The sequence below is a fragment of the Eumetopias jubatus genome, unplaced genomic scaffold (genome assembly GCF_037043125.1).
Source record: "Eumetopias jubatus isolate StellerSeaLion01/CBP00866 unplaced genomic scaffold, mEumJub1_p1.0 scaffold_1, whole genome shotgun sequence".
In the NCBI taxonomy this organism is placed as follows: Eukaryota; Metazoa; Chordata; class Mammalia; order Carnivora; family Otariidae; genus Eumetopias; species Eumetopias jubatus.
In genome coordinates, this window is record NW_028274807.1 from 75,754,561 (window position 1) to 75,765,279 (window position 10,719).

At 38.9% G+C, this 10,719-nt stretch overlaps 1 pseudogene; it reads right to left on the reverse strand.

Annotated features, from left to right (window-relative positions):
- Window positions 1–10,137: 10,137 nt before the first annotated feature.
- LOC114203710 (ribosomal biogenesis factor pseudogene) lies at window positions 10,138–10,451 on the reverse strand (annotated as a pseudogene).
- Window positions 10,452–10,719: the final 268 nt, after the last annotated feature.

Below are 10,719 nucleotides of genomic sequence, written 5' to 3' on the forward strand. Positions count from 1 at the left end.
TAGAAGTCAGCTCCGATGAGGGACATCGCTCCAGTGGCTAAGCGGGAGGTGGAAACCTAGCAGGACAGTGTGGTCTCAGGACCCACGGGGTCACAGAAAGACCGGGGGTGCCTGAGTGTGGCAGAGCTCCCAGGTATCGGAGCGGGGAAGCTGGCTGCAGAGACGGAGCAGAGGCGCGGGCTCTCAGCTCGGGGTTGCCATAAACTGTGATTCGTGGCACAGTCGGGCCACTGCTCCTCCAGCAAGGACCCAACAAGCGGCAGAGCCGGGGAGACTCTCCTTCCTCCCCCGGGAGGAGCGGCGCGGGAGCACACTGCAAGGATCTGCTGGGTTTGGAGACTCTACACCGGATTGTGTGTGAGAGATAGAAACCCTCGGACACAGGCCGGGTGAGCACAGAGTGAGGCCAGAGACTGGGGACACGGGAGTGACTGCTTTTCTCTGGGGGCGCACTGAGGAGCGGGGCCCCGAGTTCTAGGCTCCTGCGGGCAGAGATTGTGAGGCCGGCATTTACACTCTCGTCCTCCAAAGCTGTACTGAGAGCTTGCAGGGAACAAGGACTCCCGAGGGCAAACCAGAGCAGAATGCTTAGCCCAGACCCACAAGGGCGGTGCAATTGCGCCTCTGGCAAAGACATTTGGGAACCACGGCAACAGGCCACTCCCCCAGAAGATCAGCACAAACAGCCAGCCAAGACCAAGTTTACCAATCAAGGAGAATGGGAGAACTCCAGCGCTAGGGAAATGCTGCACATAGAATTCATGGCTTTGTTACCATGATTCATTAGTCTTTCAAAGTTAATTTTTTTAACTGCTTTTATTTTCGAATTTTTGTTTTTCCCTTTTTCAACCAACATCTTATCAATCCCTTTTTTAAAAAAACATTTTTATTTTTCATTTTTAGTGTCATATTCTATCCCTTCATAGTAGTTACCCTTATTTTTGGAATATATATATATATAAGTTGTTCTCTCTTTAAAATTTTGAGATATAGTTTCTTCTAACAGATCAACATACACCCAAAATCACTAGTGTATGGCTTTGTTCTAGTCTCCTGCCTGATCACATTCTCTCCCTTTTTTTTTTCTCTTTTTAAAATCTTCTTCTTTCTTTTTTCAAACAACTTCTTATCTTATCAATTACTTTTATAAAATCTTTTATAATTTTCATCTTTACAGTCATATTCCATCCCTTCATTGTATCAACCCTTATTTTGTACATTTATAAGTCTATTCTTTCTTTAAAATTTTGGGAGGCACTTTCTTCTAACAGACCAAAATACACCCAAAATCTAGTGTGTGTCACTGATGTATGCACTAGCCTGATCATATTTGATCATATTGTTTTTTTGTTTTGTTCTGTTTTTGTTTGTTTTTATCTTTTTCTTATTTTTTTTAATCTTTCTTTTTTCTTTCTTTTCCCCTGGTTTCAGGTCTTTTCTGATTTGTTTACAGTATATATTCTGGGGACGTTGTTAACCTGTTAGCATTTTGTTCTCTCATCATCTATTCTCCTCTGGACAAAATGACAAGACAAAAGAAGTCACCTTAGCAAAAAGAACAAGAGGTAGTACCATCTGCCAGGGACTACTCAATACGGACATTAGTACGATGTCAGACCTAGAGTTCAGAATCATGATTTTAAAGATCCTAGCTGGCCTTGAAAAAAGCATGGAAGTTATTAGAGAAACCCTTCCTGGAGAAATAAAAGAACTAAAATCTAACCAAGTTGAAATCAAAAAGGCTATTAATGAGGTGCAATAAAAAATGGAGGCACTAACTGCTAGGATAAATGAGGCAGAAGAGAGAATCAGCGATATAGAAGACCAAATAATGGAAAATAAAGACGCTGAGAAAAAGAGAGATAAACAACTACTGGATCACAAGGGCAGAATTCGAGAGATAAGCGATACCATAAGACGAAACAACATTAGAATAATTGGGATCCCAGAAAAGGAAGAAAGAGAGAGAGGGGCAGAAGGTATATTGGAGCAAATTATAGGAGAGAACTTCCCTAATGTGGGGAAGGAAACAGGCATCAAAATCCAGGAGGCACTGAGAACCCCTCTCAAAATAGGTAAAAATAGGTCAACACCCCGACATCTAATAGTAAAACTTACGAGTCTCTGAGACAAAGAGAAAATCTTGAAAGCAGCTTGGGAGAAGAGATATGTAACCTATAAAGGTAGAAACATTTGATTGGCAACAGACCTATCCACAGACAACTGGCAGGCCAGAAAGGACTGGCATGATATCTTCAGAGCACTAAGCGAGAAAAATATGCAGCCAAGAATACTATATCCAGCTAGGCTCTCATTGAAAATTGAAGGAGAGATAAAAAGCTTCCAGGACAAACAAAAACTAAAGGAATTTGCAAACACAAAACCAGCCCTCCAAGAAATATTGAAAGGGGTCCTCTAAGCAAAGAGAGAGCCTAAAAGCAGCATAGACAGAAAGGAACACAGATAATATACAGTAACAGTCACCTTACAGGCAATACAATGGCACTAAATTGATATCTTTCAATAGTTACCCTGAATGTAAATGAGCTAAATGCCCCAATCAAAAGGCACAGGCTATCAGATTGGATTAAAAAACAAGACCCATCAATATGCTGTCAGCAAGAGACTCATTTTAGACCCAAAGACACCCACACATTGAAAGGGAAGGGGTGGAAAACCATTTACCATGCTAATGGACACCAAAAGAAAGCTGGGGTGGCAATTCTTATATCAGACAAATTAGATTTTAAAACAAAGACTGTAATAAGAGATGAAGAAGGACACTATATCCTACTTAAAGGGTCTATCCAACAAGAAGATCAAACAATTGTAAATATCTATGCCCCTAAATGGCAGCAGCCAATTATATAAGCCAATTAATAACAAAAGCAAAGAAACACATTGACAACTATACAGTAATAGTGGGGGACTTAACATCGCCCTGACTGAAATGGATAGATCATCTAAGCAAAAGATCAACAAGGAAATAAGGACTTTAAATGACACACTGGACCAAACAGACTTCACAGACATATTCAGAACATTCCATCCCAAAGCAACGGAATACACATTCTTCTCTAGTGCCCAAGGAACATTCTGCAGAATAGATCACATCCTAGGTCACAAATCAGGTCTCAACCGGTACCAAAAGATTGGGATTATTCCCTGCATATTTTCAGACCACAATGCTTTGAAACTAGAACTCAATCACCAGAGGAAAGTCGGTAAGAACTCAAATACATGGCGGCTAAAGAGCATCCTACTAAAGAATGAATGGGTCAACCAGGAAATTAAAGAAGAATTAAAAAAATTCATGGAAACCAATGAAAATGAAAACACAACTGTTCAAAATCTTTGTGATATAGCAAAGGCAGTCCTAAGAGGAAAGTATATAGCAATACAAGCCTTTCTCAAGAAACAAGAAAGGTCTCAAATACACAACCTAACCCTACACCTAAAGGAGCTAGAGAAAAAACAGCAAATAAAGCCTAAACCCAGCAGGAGAAGAGAAATAATAGCAGAAATCAATGAAATAGAAACCAAAAGAACAGTAGAACAGATCAACGAAACTAGGAGCTGGTTCTTTGAAAGAATTAACAAGATCGATAAACCCCTGGCCAGACTGATCAAAAAGAAAAGAGAAATGACCCAAATCAACAAAATCATGAATGAAAGAGGAGAGATCACAACCAACACCAAAGAAATACAAACAATTATAAGAACATTTTATGAGCAACTCTATACCAGCAAATTAGATAACCTGGAAGAAATGGATGCATTCCTAGAGATGTATCAACTACCAAAATTGAACCAGGAAGAAATAGAAAACCTGAACAGACCTATAACCACTAAGGAAATTGAAGCAGTCATCAAAAAACTCCCAACAAACAAAAGCCCAGGGTCAGATGGCTTCCCAGGGGAATTCTATCAGACATTTAAAGAAGAATTAATACCTATTCTCCTGAAACTGTTCCAAAAAATAGAAATGGAAGGAAAATTTCCAAACTCATGTTATGAGGCCACCATTACCTTGATCCCAAAACCAAGGACCCCATCAAAAAGGTGAATTACAGACCAATATCCTTGATGAACATGGATGCAAAAATTCTCACCAAAATACTAGCCAGTAGGATCCAACAGTACATTAAAAGGATTATTCACCATGACCAAGTGGGATTTATCCCTGGGCTGCAAGGTTGGTTCAACATCCGCAAATCAATCAAAGTGATATACATTAACAAAAGAAAGAACAAGAATCATATGATCCTCTCAATAGATGCAGAAAAAGCATTTGACAAAGTACAGCATCCTTTCTTGATCCAAACTCTTCAGAGTATAGGGATAGAGGGTACATACCTCAATATCATAAAAGTCATCTATGAAAAACCTACAGCGAATATCATTCTCAGTGGGGAGAAGCTGAGAGCTTTCCCCCTAAGGTCAGGAATGCGGCAGCGATGTCCACTATCACCACTGCTATTTAACATAGTATTAGAAGTCCTAGCCACAGCAACCAGACAACAAAAAGAAATCAAAGGCATCCAAATCAGCAAAAGGAAGTCAAACTCTCACTCTTTGCAGATGATATGATACTTTATGTGGAAAACCCGAAAGACTCCACTCCAAAACTGCTAGAACTCATACAGGAATTCAGTAAAGTGGCAGGATATAAAATCAATGCACAGAAATCAGTGGCATTCCTATACACCAACAACAAGACAGAAGAGAGACAAATTAAGGAGTCGATCCCATTTACAACTGCACCCAAAAGCATAAGATACCTAGGACTAAATCTAACCAAGAGGCAAAGGATCTGTACTCAGAAAAGTATAAAATACCCATGAAAGAAATTGAGGAAGACATAAAGAAATGGAAAAACGTTCCATGCTCATGGATTGTAAGAACAAACATTGTGAAGATGTCAATGCTACCTAGAGCAATCTACACATTCAATGCAATCCCCATCAAAATACCATCCACTTTTTTCAAAGAAATGGAACAAATAATCCTAATATTTGTATGGAATCAGAATAGACCCCTGAATAGCCAGAGGAGTGTTGAAAAAGAAAAGCAAAGCTGGCGGCATCACAATTCCGGACTTCCAGGTCTATTACAAAGCTGTCATCATCAAGACAGTATGTTTCTGGCACAAAAACAGACACATCGATCAATGGAACAGAATAGAGAGCCCAGAAATGGACCCTCCACTCTATGGTCAACTAATCTTTGACAAAGCAGGAAAGAATGTCCAATGGAAAAAAGTCTCTTCAACAAATGGTGTTGGGAAAATTGGACAGCCACATGTAGAAGATGGAAACTGGACCATTTTCTTACACCACACACAAAAATAGACTCCAAATGGTTGAAAGACCTAAATGTAAGACAGGAGTCCATCAAAATCCTAAAGAAGAATACAGGCAGCAACCTCTTCCTAGAAACATTGCCAAAGGCAAGGGAAGAAAGGGCAAAAATGAACTATTGGGATTTCATCAAGACAAAATCTTTTGCACAGTAAAAGAAACAGTCCACAAAACCAAAAGACAACCGACAGAATGGGAGAAAATATTTGCAAATGACATATCAGATAAAGGGCTAGTGTCCAAAATCTATAAAGAACTTATCAAACTCAACACCCAAAGAACAAATGATCCAATCAAGAAATCGGCAGAAGGCATGAATAGAAATTTTTCCAAAGAATACATCCAAATGGCCAACAGACACATGAAAAAGTGCTCAACATCGCTCAGCATCAGGGAAATCCAAATCAAAACCTCAATGAGATACCACATCACACCAGTTAGAATGGCTAAAATTAACAAATCAGGAAACGACAGATGTTGGCGGGGATGCGGAGAAAGGGAAACCCTCCTACACCGTTGGTGGGAATGCAAGCTGGTGCAACCACTCTGGAAAACCGTATGGAGGTTCCTCAAAAAGTTGGAAATAGAGCTACCATACGATCCAGTAATTGCACTACTGGGTATTTACCACAAAGATACAAATGTAGGGATCCGAAGGGGTACGTGCACCCCAATGTTTATAGCAGCAATGTCCACACAGCCAAACTGTGGAAAGAACCAAGATGTCCATCAACAGATGAATGGATAAAGGAGATGTGGTATATATACACAATGGAATATTATGCAGCCATCAAAAGGAATGAGATCTTGCCATTTGCAACGACGTGGATGGAACTGGAGGGTGTTATGCTGAGTGAAATAAGTCAATCAGAGAAAGACATGTATCATGTGACCTCACTGATATGAGGAATTCTTAATCTCGGGAAATAAACTGAGGGTTGCTGGAGTGGTGGGGGTTGGGAGTGTTGGGGTGGCTGGGTGATAGACATTGGGGTGGGTATGTGCTATGGTGAGTGGTGTGAATTGTGTGAGACTGTTGAATTGCAAACCTATACCTCTGAAACAAATAATACATTATATGTTAAAAAAAAAAAAAGAAGAAGAAGATAGTAGGAAGGGTAAAATGAAGGGAGGGAAATCGGAGGGGGAGACGAACCATGGGAGACTATGGACTCTGAGAAACAAACTGAGGGTTCTGGAGGGGAGGGGGTTGGGGGGATGGGTTAGCCTGGTGATGGGTATTAAGGAGGGCATGTTCTGCGTGGAGCACTGGGTGTTATGCACAAACAATGAATCATGGAACACTACATCAAAAACTAATGATGTAATGTATGGTCATTAACATAACAATAAAAAAATTTAAAGGAAAAAAATAAAATAAAAATGAGAAAATCTGGTAACCCTACACCAGCAATCCTCTGTGGCAACCTTTCTCTAGAATAGAGCTAATTCTAACCCTTTAAGAAAGGACATGTGCTCTCCAGTGGACCCAATGACATGACATTTTATTGGGTCAGTATTTGAGGCTACAGCTCCTAATGTAACCACATGGGGTAAATCAGGATCAATGTCTCAATGGTTTTATACACCCTTCAGTGCAGGAAATTCCTTTAGCTGAGGGAGCTGTTGTACAAGACAGTATTTTCATAATATCACACAGCCACCAAAAGGTATGTTCCCTTACCCTTTCTCCAACCTGGCATCTGCTGGTCCCTAGGCCCTTTCAGTAACTTTCTGTTCTTTCACCAGAGCATGAGGGACCTTGCAGGCAATATGCCATGAAACACCAGTTTCCTACCTCAGGCTCATCTACTTGTCCTCCTCTTACTAATACTGATATCTCCACATTATTCCTCTCACTCTGGGCCAACACGTTTTAGATTCTCTGCTACCTTTCTGTATACTTTGGAATTCTTCCTATCTGGCTGCAACTGAAGTACTGTAGGGAGGCAAAGATCTTGGCATTTGACCTCCTCCATCTAGCTCTGTTTCCATTATTTTTTCATACCCCATGAGGGTAGAAATGGCAGGCTACCTCTGTCTTTCTCTTGATATAAATTTTCCATTTCTGTATATGTTTTTCTTCCTAGGACACCAAGTGTCAGGGTTCAGCATCAATAGTAACTGTTTACTGTTGAGATCTTCAAGTATGTCTGAGTTTGGAAATAGGATTATATGGGACATATGCTTTAAGAGCCTCCCAAAATTTGCCTCAATTACAGTGCTTGTATTTAAATTACTCCAAAGACACAGAATGAATTGAAACTTCATGCAAGTATCCAGGTCAATAACATTATAATAAATGAGTGGGGAAGTTGGGTCATGTATTATTATGTAGTTCACTAGAATCTAAGTTCACTTTCAAAATCTCTTTAAGATTTTTAGAATTAATTACATTTCAATATCTAAATTGCTTTCAATTCCATGTTAAAGTTAAATATCTTAGAAATGTTAAAAAAATTAATGATATATTAAAAATGACATTAAATATTGGGTACATTCTCTATTTACCACTTTCTCTTTTATATGATCTATTCAGCTATGTGCTGCTAGGATACAGTGAGTCCTATGTCCACTATTTATTCCAAATTCTTTAAAAGGATATTTATCTAGCAAAATAATAAATGCCCCATAAGATGTTGGGCATCAAGCTTGATGCATAAAATCCAAGCACTGTCTTGAATTCACTTCTTGGTGTCATCTAATTTCCAAAGAATGAATTAAACATCCAAGTGTATTTATGAAATTTGGTGTGTTCATAACATTTTAATTATCTATTATTAAATTTGGCCACACAATTCTGACAGCTGTCAGTATTTTCTAAATTAGTTATCTCAAAGCGAGCACAGCCAATTCCAGTTGTTGATTAAATGTCCATTAGGACAAGTTTCCATCAATATTTTCTATATCAGGAGGTCTGACTGTTCGGTAAGATAGAGGAGGGTGGGACAGGGCAGGCTGCCTGATTGAGTATGGCATTGTTTATAGAGCATTCTAGTAAGTGCTCCAAACATTAACCGTCCCCCCCAATAGACTATTTTTACCACAAATATTTGGTGAAATCAACAGGATTTTACATGAAGATATAAGATACAACCACAGGACACAGGACCTTTACATAAAGGTTAAGATTTATTTCAGTTAGCATTGAATTTAGGTGTTTTCTTCCCAACAAAAGAAACACAACATTTTGTAGCTTTTTCCTATGCTGCACTAAAGCAGCTAACTTACAACAGCATATCAGCAGATTTAGAAGCAAATAAGTTCTTATAGCCTTTGGTGGAATAATATTTTCAGATACTAAGATTTTGAAGTTTCCCGATTATTTGCACTCAAAAGCCATTCACAGACCCCTTTTCAATCTTTCAATTGTCTTCATCTATTTTAAAGTCTAGAAAATAAAAATATTCCATTTCCTTTGTTTTCCTGAAGTTAAGCATGACCATGTAACCCTCTTTTGGACAATGAGATGCAAGAAGTTTCTGGACTAGTTTCTAAGAAAAGTGTTTTTTGTTTGTTTGTTTATTTTTTGTTTGCTTGTTTTGTTTTGTTTTATGTTTTAAATTTGTACAAAATTGTTAGGATGCCTGTGTCAGTTCACCTTTCAGCTTTTCTGCTTTTTTTCCTTCCTTGATAGCAGATGTGATGCTGGGAGTGTGGCAACCATACTGTGATCATGAAATGAAAGCGACAGACTACTGATGGTGGTTCAGGATAGCCTAAATCCCTGATGACACCTTGAACAGCTGTTTCAGTGATGAACCCTTTATTTTGAACTTCTTGATTCTTGAGAAAAACCACTCTTCTGTTATAGCCATTGTTATCATTGTTGTTGTCATTTTCTGTCAGTGTAATTGTGCTGATTTACTGCCCCCACCACTCAAGTATCGGTAACAGCTGCCTTCCTCTTCACAGTGATTCTCAGTTTCTCAAGCTTTTTTAGTTCAAAGAACTTACTGATGTATTTGTGATTTCTTCATAGTGCCTTAGACCAAAGAAATGTCTAGCAGTTCCACTTATTAAGCAATTAGAGCCAAACAATTTAACAGTTGTAATTCATGTGGTATCTGTGTTTCCTTCAAATATGTAAAATGTTCCTCTACACCCCTGTGAATGGATGGCAGTGTCCCAGAGCACTTAAGTACAAGATTTGGGAACCATGTTCCGTTTTGCTTTGCTAGAACAGAAAAGAGAACTTGAACCTTTTAAGCCCTATTGCCTGGAGTGGGGATCTGGTGTAATAGGGCACAAACAAACACTAAGATGAGAAACTGATCTATATCTTTTGACTACAGTGTTACTTATTCAAGTTTTTAGAAATAATAAAATTCATAATATTGTGCACATAAATTACTTAATATGTTACAGGTAAATGCACTAATGGCGGTAGCTAGGACTGATTATTGAAGGAGATGATAAGACCCAAAATGTCAATGCATACCGATCTGCAGTGTGCTCCAAGTAAAGGATACAATGACTAAACAGCATAAAAGTAAGGATATGCATCATAGCCAAAGACCTCACAAGCAAGAGATCCTGAAAATCCAAGCAAGGGCTTGGATTTTGTATAAGGGGTGTGTGGATGTTTTCTCTCTTGAATCAGGAACTACCAGTGTATGCACAGCACACCTTGGAACCACGGAATCCATAATTGAATCTTGACTGGGGTTTCTTATATTCTGTTGGCCACATAGGCATATTCTTTTTTTTTCTTTTAACTGTATAAAACATTTAATTTATTGGTCTTTTTGGGGGTATCTGCTGTATCTCCAGTGTATTACAACTGAGCCATTAATCTTGTCATTTCATCAACATTAACTGGTTCGTTTTCATGACACTGCTGAGGAATCAGCTGTTTCTGCAAAGGTTCAAGGGAAAGGCCTTTTGAGAAATGGGCAAGTTCCTTTTGTATATCTACAAAAGTTTTATTCACTCTGTTAACTTTTTCATCATTCACAATGTTTATCTTCTTAAGATTAGTGGTACTGGTTTTGCTTTGTTTTTAAAGTTTTTTTGGCTGGCTATATGAAATGCATTCCAGGACTTCTGCCCTCTTAGTTTGTTCTTGGCCATTGTCTTCAATACCCTCATGCAGCAACTCATGCTCCAGCTGACACCATCTACATGCAGAAGATCTTCAGGAAGTTCAGGAGAGCCACGTAGGCATATTCTTGATATGTAACCAGACCCAGTGGTAACACTCTGGGGGTTTCACCAAGAACAGGCAAAAGTTATCAATCTACTGTTATTGATTAAACAATGCTGATAAACTGGTACAAACCATCCTCAAACTTCTTGGGCACATGTTTACAAAATGATGGTATTAATAAATATATTCCACGCTTTGACCATGATTCAG